Source organism: Mus pahari, chromosome 6 (genome assembly GCF_900095145.1).
Source record: "Mus pahari chromosome 6, PAHARI_EIJ_v1.1, whole genome shotgun sequence".
Lineage (NCBI taxonomy): Eukaryota > Metazoa > Chordata > Mammalia > Rodentia > Muridae > Mus > Mus pahari.
In genome coordinates, this window is record NC_034595.1 from 8,599,236 (window position 1) to 8,612,034 (window position 12,799).

Sequence of the window (12,799 nt, forward strand, 5' to 3'; positions counted from 1 at the left end):
GGCTGGCCTCGAACTCAGAAATCCGCCTGCCTCTCCTTCTCCTTCTCCTTCTCCTTCTTCCTCTTCCTCTTCCTCTTCCTCTTCCTCTTCCTCTTCCTCTTCCTCTTCCTCCTCCTTCTCCTCCTTTTGTAACTTTGTAAAATAACGCTGAGCTTTGAAAAGAAATAAGAATTCCTTTCAACAGGATTCTGATATCAAATGCAATTTATTTAAAACAGTACTGAAATTGTCAACAAATATATACTAAACACTCCCAAATAAAACAAACAAAGGTCAATTTTATATTATAGGACTTCTGCTTTTGAGTCTTAGGAAACAGTTTTTCAGAGACCAGATGTTCCGACCAGAGCAATCAGATGTGACTTCAAATGCTTAGAAGTCTGTTTGAAGACAAGAAAATTCCTCACATTCTTTAGTTGGGACTTAAAAGAGCAAGGCCATGGGTAAACAAGACCATCAAGAGGAGACTGGCAACAGCTTTCCTTCCACCTTAGGGCAGCTCTTAATACCTGGAGAAATAAAAACTGAACTAGTATCTATTGAGAATATTAATTCATTTCTTGTAGGTTTTCCAATTTGGTGACGTACAGGTTTTCAAAGCATGTCCTTACAATTCTCTGGACTCCCTTGGTATCAGTTGCTATGTTCCCCTTTCCATTTCTAGTTTTGTTAATTTGAATATTCTCTCCAGGTTTTAGTTCATTTGAATAAAGGTTTCTCAGTCTTATTGATTTTCTCAAAGAACCAGCTCCTGGTTTTGTTGATTCTTTGTATAGTTCTATTTGTTTCCACTTGGTTGATTTCAGCCATAAGTCTGATTATTTCTTGTCATCTCTTCCTTTTGGGTATAATTTCTTCTTTTGGTTCTAGAGCTTTCAGGTGTGTTGTTAAGTTACTAATATGAGATAACTCCAATATCTTTGTTTGCTTGGTTAATTTGTTTTGTTTATGTAATCACTTGGTGCTATAAACTTTCCTTTTAGAACCTCCATTATCGTGTCCCATAAGTTTGGACATGATGTGTATTCATTTTCATTCAATTCTCAAAAGTCTTTGATTTCTTTCTTAATTTCTGTCTTGACCCATGTTTCATTCAGTACAGAGCTGTTCAGTTTTCATGAATTTGTTGTTTCTTTTGTTGCTGATATCCAACTTCAATCCATGGCAGTCTGATAGGATGAGGGAATTTACTTCTATTCTCTATTATCTTTCAAGGTTTGCTTTATGTTTCCTGTATGTAATCGATTTTGGAGAACATTCCATAAGGTACAAAGAAAAATACAGTGTGTGTGTGTGTGTGTGTGTGTGTGTGTGTGTGTGTGTGTGTGTGTGTGTGTGTGTTTAGGTGAAATGTTCTCTAAATATCTTTTAGAACCACTCAGTTTATAATGTCTGCTGTCTCTAGCAATTCTCTGTTTAGCTTTGGCTAGATGACCTATCTCTTGGTGAGAGTGGATATTAGCCATTAAATAAATGATAAGCAAGCTACAATCTGTAGACCCTGAAAGGTTAGGCATAGAGATGGGACTAGGGGGTACTCATGAATCTCCCTGGGGTGGAGGGGATAGAATAGGTTTTATGGGTGGACTGGAGGGGAGGATGAGAATGAGAAGATCAGTTAGGAAGGGGGTGAGGAGATAAGATTGAAAGAGGAAATGAGGGAAAAGACAGCTAGAACTTGTAGGGTTGTGGATCTCTGCTGTGTCTGCTCCACCGTAGGGCACAGCTGCTTGGCGATGCTGCGGGGCGCTCGCTCCGCGGTGTCAAGCTTGCGCTGCTGTCCCCAGCTGTTACCATGATCATCTACCGGGACCTCATCAGCCATGACGAGCTGATATGTACAAGATCCGGGAAATCGCGGACAGGCTGTGCTTGCAGGTAGGGGGCAAGATGGTCAGTAGAACAGAGGGTGCCATCGATGACTCGTTCATGGGTGGAAATGCTTCCGCTAAAGGTCCGGAGGGCAAGGTACCGAAAGCACAGTAGTCACAGGTGTTGACATTGTCATGAACTGTCACTTACAAGAAACCAGCTTCATAAAAAGAAGGCCTACAAAAAGTACACTAAAGACTACATGAAATCACTCAAAGGCAAACCTGAAGAACAGAAACCAGAAACAGTAAGCCTTTTATGACTGGAGCTGCGGAGCATATTAAGCACATCCTTGCTAATTTCATTGACTACCAGGTTTTTATTGGTGAAAACATGAATCCAGACGGTATGGTTGCTCTCCTGGACTACCGTGAAGATGATGTGACTCCAATCATGATTTTCTTTAAGGATGGTTTAGAGATGGAAAAATGTTAATAAACTGGATCTATCCCCTGTCTGTCACCCTAATCCACTGCTGCTTACCATCCATACAACACCAAGACTTAGGACAAATGGGACTGATGTCATCTCGAGCTTTTATTTTGACCGTGATTTATTTGGAGTGGTGGCATTGTTTGTAGTTTACTTGTTTGTTTTAAAAGAAAAATATGTCATAGAGTTGTGTAAAAATAAATTCACTTTAAAAAAAGAAAAATCAAAGTTTTAAAAATAGTAAAAGAGAAAATGAATTTAGGAAAAGGCATTTTAAGATATTTTAGACTTTACATTGATAACCCTGAAAACTTATACCTTTGGGGCCTTTGGGATAGGATTATGCAAGAGGTATAACAGACTTCGTAAACCGTTTTTATGTGTTTTATGTAAAATAACCAAAATTCCATTTTTCAAGATTCTCTCTCTCTCTTTCTCTCTCTCTCTCTCTCTCTCTCTCTCTCTCTCTCTCTCTCTCTCTCTCTCTCTCTCTCGTGTGTGCGTGTGTGTGTGTGTGTGTGTGTGTGTGTGTGCATTTGTATGCGTGTGGGCATGAGAGTTGACATGGTGTATGTGTGGGGCTCAGAGATCCTGAGCTTTAAATCCTGCTTTCCACCATGTTTGAGACCCGTTCCCTTTGTCGCCTGATAGTCCATTCACTAGTCTAGTTGGTCCATTTTATAGAATTCTCTTGACTCCATGTCCCATCTCACAATGGAAAGACTGGAATTACCTATGTGTGTTACCTCCCTCAGCTTTATATAAGTGCTGGGGATTAGAACCTGGATCTCACACACATACAGCAAGCAGTTTAACCACTGAGTGATCTTGCCCATCCAAAAGTCAACTTACTTAAATGTAGGATATACCACGAAACAGATTAAAAAGTAGTAGACAAGCAAGCTTATCCGTGGATTTTCAAATCACAGGGCTTTCCAAGCACAAGAGCTATTATGACTAACTCGAGAAAATGTATGCAAGGTGGGAATTTTCACCAGACATATTGAAGCTACATTAAAAAAAAAAAAATAAATCCTATAGTATGTCTCGTGATGAAAATAGTGTAGTAAGGAAAACTAAAATTTTGTTTAAAAGTCAGTCTGGCAGATAAAAAGGAGGATTACAAAGTTAGAAAATTGGCGACTAGACTATTCAGGAAGAATATCAAGAGCTGGAAGTTGTGGTGCATGCTTATAGTCCCAATGTCCAGGAGGCTGAGCCCAGAGGATCCAGTTAAGGCCAGCATGGACCACCCTGTTTCAAAAAAGCAAAAGACTAAAAACTACATAACTCAGCCTAATAAACATTCAAGCCATAGTAAAAATATGTAATATATTTTAATTAATTCTTAGGAAGAAGGAAAAGGTGAAAAAGAAGTAGACAGAAGCAAACTTTGAAAAGATTATAAATATATTTTCCAAAATGGCTTAAATAATTAAATTACTCATTCAAGAACCACTGGGGAAATTTTGAAGAAGAAAGGGAAATCTATACCCAATCCTTTCAAGTTAAAACCAATGGAGAACAAAATAGAATGAATGCTGTGGAGATAGCTCAGTGGACAAAGTGCTTGCCTTGTGTGACATTTGCTATTAACAATCAACTTGATAAAACTCTAGAGTCACCTTTCAGTTGAGCCTCTGGCCCTGCCGGTAGGGGATTATCATGATTGCCTTAATAGAGATAGGAAGACCTACCTACTGTGGGTAGCACTATTCCCTACTCAGAGGATTTTGGACTATGTAAGAGTGAAGAAAGCAAGCTGAGCAATAGTATGTGTGCAGTAATTTGCTTCCCTTTTCTGACTGTGGACATAACGCAACTAGCTACTTCAAGATTCTGCTGCCTTGACCTTCTTGCTGTGATGGACTATGCACCAAACTATGGGTTAAAATAAATTCTTTCTTCCTCAACTTGCTTTTGTCAGAATATTTTATCACAGCAACAGAAAAAGAAGCTAAAAGATTTTGAGTGTGTGAAGACTGAAATTTGTATCTCCAGAGCCCACATAAAGCTGGATGCAATAGAGTATACCAATAAACTCCACGTGAATAATCAATAAGAGAAATAAAGACAAGAGAATCCCTGGAAACTAAGAGTCCAACTAGCCTGATGTACACAGCACTGAGCAGCGAGAGACCCTTCATTAAACAGTTGAGAGTCAAATGTAGACACCTGAAGTTGGCATCTTAGCTCAATGAGTGAAGTATGGCACATCTACAGTCACACGCCTTATATATATATATATCACTGCCTACTATAATATATATATATATATGTGTGTGTGTGTGTATACATATATTCATATACGTGTGTATACATATATATTATATATGCACATGGAAAATAAAAACAATTCCATTTAAATATTTTACATATATATATATATATATATATATATATATATATATATATATATGAAGTTTCTACTGAAATAGGTTTACTTTTTTGAAAAGTTTTTAATGTTAGTTATTCCTCCTCATATTCCTTCTTCTACCATGCCCTCCATTCCCCAACCCCATTTTACCCTCATTGATTGATTATTCCCTTAGTTTATACTACTATGTTCTACCTTCCTTTTGAATATCAACATCCCCACCCACCCCAACCAAGGCCCTCTACTAATTTTCAGATATCTATGGATCTTCCAAATGAAACCCTCATATCTGAAGATTTAACACTAACACCCACAAATGAGAGAAAACGTAATATTTCTGTTTTCTGGTTATCTCACTCAAAATGACTGTTTCCAGCTCCATCCATTTATCTGTGAATTCATAATTTTATATTAACAGCTAAGAAATACTCCATGTACAAATATATCATGTTTTCATTATCCATTCAGCGGTTGATGGGTGTCTAGATTGTTTCTATCTCCTGACTATTGTGACTAGGGCAGTGATGAACACGGATTATTAGTCTTTCTCTAAAGTAGGATACAGAGTTCCTAACACAAATATATCACTCTTGAGTATATGTCCAAGAGTGGTATAGCTGGATTTCTGTGGTAGATATATTTTTCCTAGACAACACAGAATAACAACAACAACAACAATATCAAAACAACTAAGAATCAGGTATCAGTTACTTCTTAAGGAGCTGTTGGCTAGAAAGGGGTCTCAGCCCCTAAATATGCTATTACCTTTGTTCATAGTTACCTTTCAGAACTTGACAGTAAAACTCTACTGCTAAAGACACCACATATTTGAGTCATATATCATGGAGAAATCAATTTGATATTGTCCTGGAAGCTTAACTAACTTTCATAGTGCTAGAAGATGCCACACATGGTACTGAATGAGAAAAATAACCATCAGTTTTACTCAGCTGTGAATTTGGCAAGTTATAATAATGATGACATGCCTATGGGTATAATAATGGCATAAATGTCATAGGGGTAACCATCTGCTTTATGGTTGGATTTAAGGTCTATTTCACCAAATAAAACCAGCACCTGACACCATTAATAGAACTAAGAATGTGTGGCTTGATAGATCATAAATTCTCTGAGCTTAGTATTAAACTGAGTTGTAAAAGACTTATTGCTACACCATAGATTAATTTCTCTCTCAATGCTCATCAGAGAAGCTTCTTTTTGCGGTAGATGACTGTGAACACAAATCACCACTGATCAAGGTATAGGAATAAGAGACTGTGGGATGCACAACCCTAAATGTGACATCTGTATAACATCCTCTCTTCCCATAGGATCATTACAGAAAAGAGGACAGAAAGATTTGAAGAGGCACAGATGGTGAATGGTGAATGGCAAGGAAAGTGTTTCCTACATACAGCAATGCAGATACACACACACACACACACACATACACACACATACACACACATACACACAACACACATACACACACACACACACACACACACACACACACACACACACATACATACCAATAGTTATATCAAGGAATACAAGACCTGTGCAAGCTCAAGCCAGACAAAATCCTAACATGGAGATGAGAGAGATAGGGGCAAATTCTCATCACTAGCTACGGAGCTATTAGCATTTGACAGTTGCTGGGTGAGAAAAAGCCAGTTTTCTTTATGGGTAGGTATGATGCCTGGAAGATCAACCACAGTGCAGTGGAAGGCCATGCATCTAGCAGTATAGCACACACTGGACTTGACAAATGAAAATAGCCAAAAATGAGTTTGTAAGTTAGAATGGGTTTAGAGGGGGAAATGGATCTGGGAGGAGTCAGGTGAGGGGTGAATATGATTATAATACTTATGAAATTCTCAAAGAACTAATAAAAACATGGGGAAAAAACAAATAGACAGTGAAAACCTCTTAAACTGTTTACAAGAAAAGGAGTGTGTTTGCTTTAAAAGAACCAACACAAGATTTATAATTATTTCTCCACAGAAACAAACAAAATCCAAAAGTCAGTGCTATAACAGTCTGAAGGAGCTGAAAGCAAAGAGCGACCTGCCTAGAAAAATGGGCGTCATAGGTACAGAAAAATCCAACTGAGTGAGTTTCGTTAAAATACTCCTGGGTAAATGAATCCATGTGCACCATTCTACCAATTAAGAAGATTAAAACACGGTGCCGGGTAAGGAAAACTAGACAACTGCTTGGACATTCTTGAAACCTTATGGAATTCTATTAGTTCTGTAACAATAAAAAACATTTCCAGAGATGATCAACTTAAAAGGAGAAGATGTTTACTTGGACTTAAATTCTTAGAAGTTCCAAGTGATACTGGTTGACCTCATTGCTTGAGGGCCAAATACTGTGCGATACTGAACTGCTTATATGTCAGGTGGCTCTCAAATGCTTCTAACTCCATCTTCTGGAGGACCAGTCCCCTTTCCTGGCCTCCACAAGCCCCTGTGCACATACATACACACGTGCACTCATATACACACACACACACACACACACACACAGAGAGAGAAAGAGAGAGAGAGAGAGAGAGAGATATTAATAATAAACAAATCTTTAAAATATAATAAAATACATAATGCATCATAAAATACTAAAATTTAAAAGACAAACCCTATTGCAAAGGATGTAGAGTTACTGAAACACTCACATGCAGTCTCTTAGGGTTTTGTTGCTGTGAAGAGATACCATGACCATGGCAAGTCTTATAAAGTAAAATATTTTATTAAGAACAGTTCAGAGGTTTAGTCTATTATCATCATGGCAGAAAGGATGGTGGAATATAGGCAGACATTGTGATGACAGAAGGAGCTGAGAGTTCTACAACTGAATCTGCAGGCAACAGGAAGTGACTAAGAAATACTTCCTCTAACAATGCCACACCTACTCCAATAAGGCCATATTCTCTAATAACCCCACTCTTCATTAGTCTACAGGAGCCATTTTATTCAAACGACCATATGGAGTATGTTTCAGAGCAATCTGATGCATAGATTGAAAAGAAGGCAATCACTATGCACTATATTATGCCTCCCCTAAGACTCAGAACCTTCATTTCTAGGTTTATATTATGGAGCATTGAGCTCGCAGAGCCACCAAAACCATTCAAAACCATATCCACAGTCACTTCATTTACAATAGTTCCAAAATGTTCAGTATCATGGCAGAATAACTATAGATGACAATAATTAATTAAATACTTGAAAAGAGCTCTTAGCATTTTGAGTGTTCCTAACACAAAGATGTGATAAACGTCTTAGGTAAGAGATGTGCCAGTTGATCTGACCTGACCTGATCATTACACATATTGAAATGTCATACTGCATTCCATAAGCATGGAAAGGTACTATGTGGCAATTAAAAGTAAAAGTGTATTTTCAAAAAGATTGGAGGCAAAACTAAACATCCATACACACACACACATACATACACACACACATGCACACACAGTATATATTATACAGCTGCATTAAATGAAATTAGATTAAATCTTTCAATGCAGAGGAAGATGGGACTATATGATTCTTATTAATAGACTAGCTCTCAACAGAGAAAGGTCAAAAGTAAAGAGTAAAGATACAAACATAAACCATTTAAAGATTAGCCTAACAATGTTTAGTCTATTAATGGTAACAAAGAAAAATTTAAAACAAAGACTTTTAACAGAAATTCAGAATAATACTTTATAGAGATCTAACACTGCTTTTGTGAATAATTAAATAAATGGGAAAATATTGGTAAGACTACTATCTGAATAATAAATCTAACAAACTTATACATAGAAAATATAGCACCTGCTAACTCAGAGGGCATGTTCTTTTCAAAGGCTGTGAAATATTTAGCATAATTAACCATATAATGAACTAGAAAGAAAGTCTCAATAAGTGACAAATAATTAAAATAATTTGTTACAAGATTATATCATCAGAATGGAAATAAAGAAGAAATAAGTGTCAAAAATGTAATCAGAAAGTCTCTCCATGTTTGTATTTTAAATAATGTCTTTCTGAATAAAGAAAAATGTGTGAAAAATTGTTTTTAAGAAATATGGTAAGTTCCTTGAAATGGTAATGGAAACAATTGGAGCAGATATTAAGAGAGGTATATGAAGTTTTTGGGAGAGAAGTTATTGTCTTAAATGTGTGTGACAGAAAAGAAGAAAGTGGCAATTGTTGCAGGGTGTCCCACTCAAGAAAAAATCAGAGAAAAATCTTTTTAAAAGATCAGAAATTAATAGGCTAGAAATTAAACAAGTAAGAGAGACATGAGAACACATTTCTTTGTGAAATGTTACTAAGACTGAGAAAAGCATGGCGAGTTTAGGGAGGTGAGCTGCATACAGCAGCTTATGTCTGCATCCCTACTTAGTTGCAAGACTGAAGGAGGAGTAATAAGCTTGAAGGCTTGAAGCCCAGGCCACATGCTAAGTTCTAAGTCAGCCTGAGATAGATGCTAAGACTTTAGCTCAAAGTGAACCAGAGAAGATATTGCTAACTAGAAATAAAGGAGGACTTTAGAAATATAATATGTTGCTGTGAAAGTGTCTGAAATGTTTGAAGATCAGATGAAGCTGACAAATAACAATAACAAGACGACACAAAATTGGCTGAAGGAAAATTATTAAAAACTTGAATAGTTTTTAGTCATATTAAAGATATAAATCTGTGTGAGGATGAGATGGCTCAGGGGCAGGGCTCTTGCTATTAATCCCAGTGATTGGAGCTACATCCCAGCATCCCACATAATGGAAGGACAGGACTGATTGCAAACATTCCTAAACCTCTACATGTGCTCCATGGCCCATGTGTACTAATACAGTCACACACATGCACAAAATAGATGGATACATGAGAAAAAAATCTTTAATTAAGTACCTCTGGACATGTAATATGTGACATTTTTGAATATTTACATATTATCACAAATCTTAGACTTAAATTATAAAACAAAGAAGAACAGGAAAAAAAGGAAATACTTCCAAGATGTATTACGAGCCCAGCAGACTTTGAGCATAAAACCTGAGAAGCTCAGCCCAGCCAAGAGGTGAGCACTACAAGCAATTTCCCTATGAAAATACATACAGAAACGCTGAACAACCCTGTAGCAAACCTTTGTCAAAAGAACAGAGTGCCATGATTGAACTGAGTTTGTTTTGTGAATGAGAAGTTGGCAGAGCATTCAGACCAATCCATGTGACTCACCATCCAAACCACCACCACTCGTGAATGACCAAAGAAACAAACATGTTTTTAACAAGAGCCTGGGGAATCTTTCCTGACACACACAATTAATCTAAAATTTCTTCAGGAAAAAAATTTTAGTTTGAAGTAGCACAAATAATCATAAAGAAGGAAACCTGTGGATCTACCTAAGTAGGTGTTGGAGCTCTTTTAGGAAGATACTTGGTTGTGAAAACATGAGAAAAATGGGTGACTAAAGAGTCTGGGAAAATGCCACACATAAACAGAACTACACCATGCAACCTCAAACGCACAACATAAGAACCACATCTATAGAGTGTCATGATCTCTCATGAGAGAGTGAATGTACTGGCTTATATATTTATAGGGAAAACAAATTCCTGTCCCATGTGAAGAAATAAATTTTAGAGAGACAATAAGCTTACATGACAGGGAGAGCAATAAAAAAATTGAGGACTTTTAATGAATTTGAAATAGGTGAGTATTTTTAAAACCTAAAAATTAAAAGCATTAATTATGACAGAATAAAAATCAACAAATTGGGTTCTTTCAATGTTCTAAGTCCAGGAAATTAAAAGACACGTTCCAGAGTGAAAGAATATAATAAATATTTAAAGATGTAGAATGTATGATAAATGACTCACATAAACAATGTATAAAGAACCTTTATTTTAAAATGACTAAAATAATCAATAAAATCTAGCATTAAAAAAACTTCCAAAAATAAAATAAAACGAAGAGTTGAGGGGAAGAAAAAGCATGCATATATGAAAACTGCAAAGAATAAATACAGGCACTGTATCATTAAAAAAAAAAACTAATCGATCAATTAATTAAAAAATCAGTTCCACCTGTATTTCCGAAGTGTTCTAGATTCCTTTCTGTTACTGGGATAAACAACATGATCAGAAGCAATTTGGTGGGAAATAGGTTTATTTCATTGCACAGGTTGCAGTCCTCCATTGACAGAAGTCAGAGAAGGAACTCAAGACAGAAGCTTGCAGCAGAGATTACGGGAGAGTTCTTACTAGCTTGTTTTCATGTGCACATTTACCTACCTTTCTTATACACCCCAGTCCACCTGCCTGGGGATAGCACTGTCCAAAGTGGGCTCAGCATTCCTACATCGATTCGAACTCATGGAAAAACCCCACAGATGTGTCCACGGGCCAATGTGATGAAGGGATCCCTCAATTGAGAATCCCTCAGATAACTCTAGGATGTGTCAAGCAGAAACCAAACAAAACCAAACAAAGGCACCAAAAACAAAATGTAGATTCAAAATATTTTCAAGGAAAGACTAGCAAGCTGCACAATAAGAGTACTACCCAACTTGACCAATTTGAACTTAACCCTAGAATACAAGAATTGATCCAATACACATGATTCATTGTGATATATGCCGCTATCAAAAAGAAGGAAAGAACTCATAGTCACTTAACAGAGACAAAAAGAACTTTAGAAAATCCACATCCTTTGAACGAAAAACATATTAAGTAAATTTACTTTAGCCCAAGCCCACTGCTAATACAGTCTATCAAGAAAAACTGGAAAGCATCCATGTAGGAGCTGCTACAAAGAAAAGATGTTCATCACCACCACGGCTAGCCAACATTGTGATTGTCAACTTGATTGGATTTGATTGAGAAGCACCTGGGAGATTAGTATAGCATAATTCCAGATGTGTCTGTTATGGCATTTGCAGGGGGGAAATGGAATCAAGAGAATTCTGCTTTCACAAACAGTATAACTCTTTCATGATTTGAAATTTAAATAGACTATTGATAGCTGGTTCAATTACAGAAGGTAGGGCCTGGTTGGAGAATGTATGTCATTAGGGGGAATCTGTCTTTGTGACATCTATCTTGTCCCCTTTTGAGTCATGTCTGTAACTTTAATTTTTTTAACCTTATTTTAATGATGGTTTTTCAACACTTTACTCTCCTCTTTTAGCACACTATCCACCAGAGGTAGTTGAAAACAAAGGATAGAGGAGAAGGGAGAGATAGACCTGTTTAGAGAGGTCCTTTGGAGCAATTCCCATCTATGTTGTCTGGAAACCATCAGTTCAGTTCACAGGTTAGCAGTGGCGGCTCGATCCATTTGCAAACACTTTACTGATACACCAGCAGTCCAGTTTGGTAGAGTTGGGATAGCAACCATGAATCAACACTGGTGGCACTACCTAGCAGAGACAGCCAGGCCTCTCTCCCGGCAAGAGCCAGCAGGAGGGACCTGGAGGGACCTGAAAGGATGCCAGGAGTTCTTAGCTGTGCATCTCTCAGGGAAATGAAGATGAATAAAGACTGGAGACCTACAAGAATTGCACAGCTAGCTTTATAAGCAAGCCTACATGAGTCTCTGCCACTGTCCATTGAGTTCTATTTACACTCTCCAAGCATCACGTGTTCTCCATGGGTCTTCCCTCAGAATGGGCGTTGCCTTAGCACATACATCTGTCTCAGCTGTCATCATTCTGTCAATCAGCCTGAGTCTTCGGAAACAGCAAGAAACTGCAGCGTACCACCAGAAGTCTTTCTGGTGTGCTTCTCTCTATGGAGTCCTGACAAATGTAACTCAACTACACAATGTAAGGCAGACCAATACATGCCTGTTGTTAGCAAAGAATCCTTTATAACATATCCTTTCATGTGCTTGCTTCAGCAGAACATCCTCTCTCCTATGTCTGCTTCAGCTAAACATTCCTTCATGTGTTTACCCCAGCAATACACCATCTTTACAAAGAACACTTAACTTTCTCCTTCACTGGTCCATCTACTCTGCTTCCTGTCTGCAGTGGTATAAACTGTGCCACCATTTCCTCCTAGTCACAATGGATAGAAACCAGTAAATCATAAGGCAAACAAGTCATTCTCTTAGATAATTT

The 12,799-nt window shown here is 37.4% G+C and overlaps 1 pseudogene; it reads left to right on the forward strand.

Annotated features, from left to right (window-relative positions):
- Window positions 1-1,795: 1,795 nt before the first annotated feature.
- LOC110323802 lies at window positions 1,796-2,307 on the forward strand (annotated as a pseudogene).
- Window positions 2,308-12,799: the final 10,492 nt, after the last annotated feature.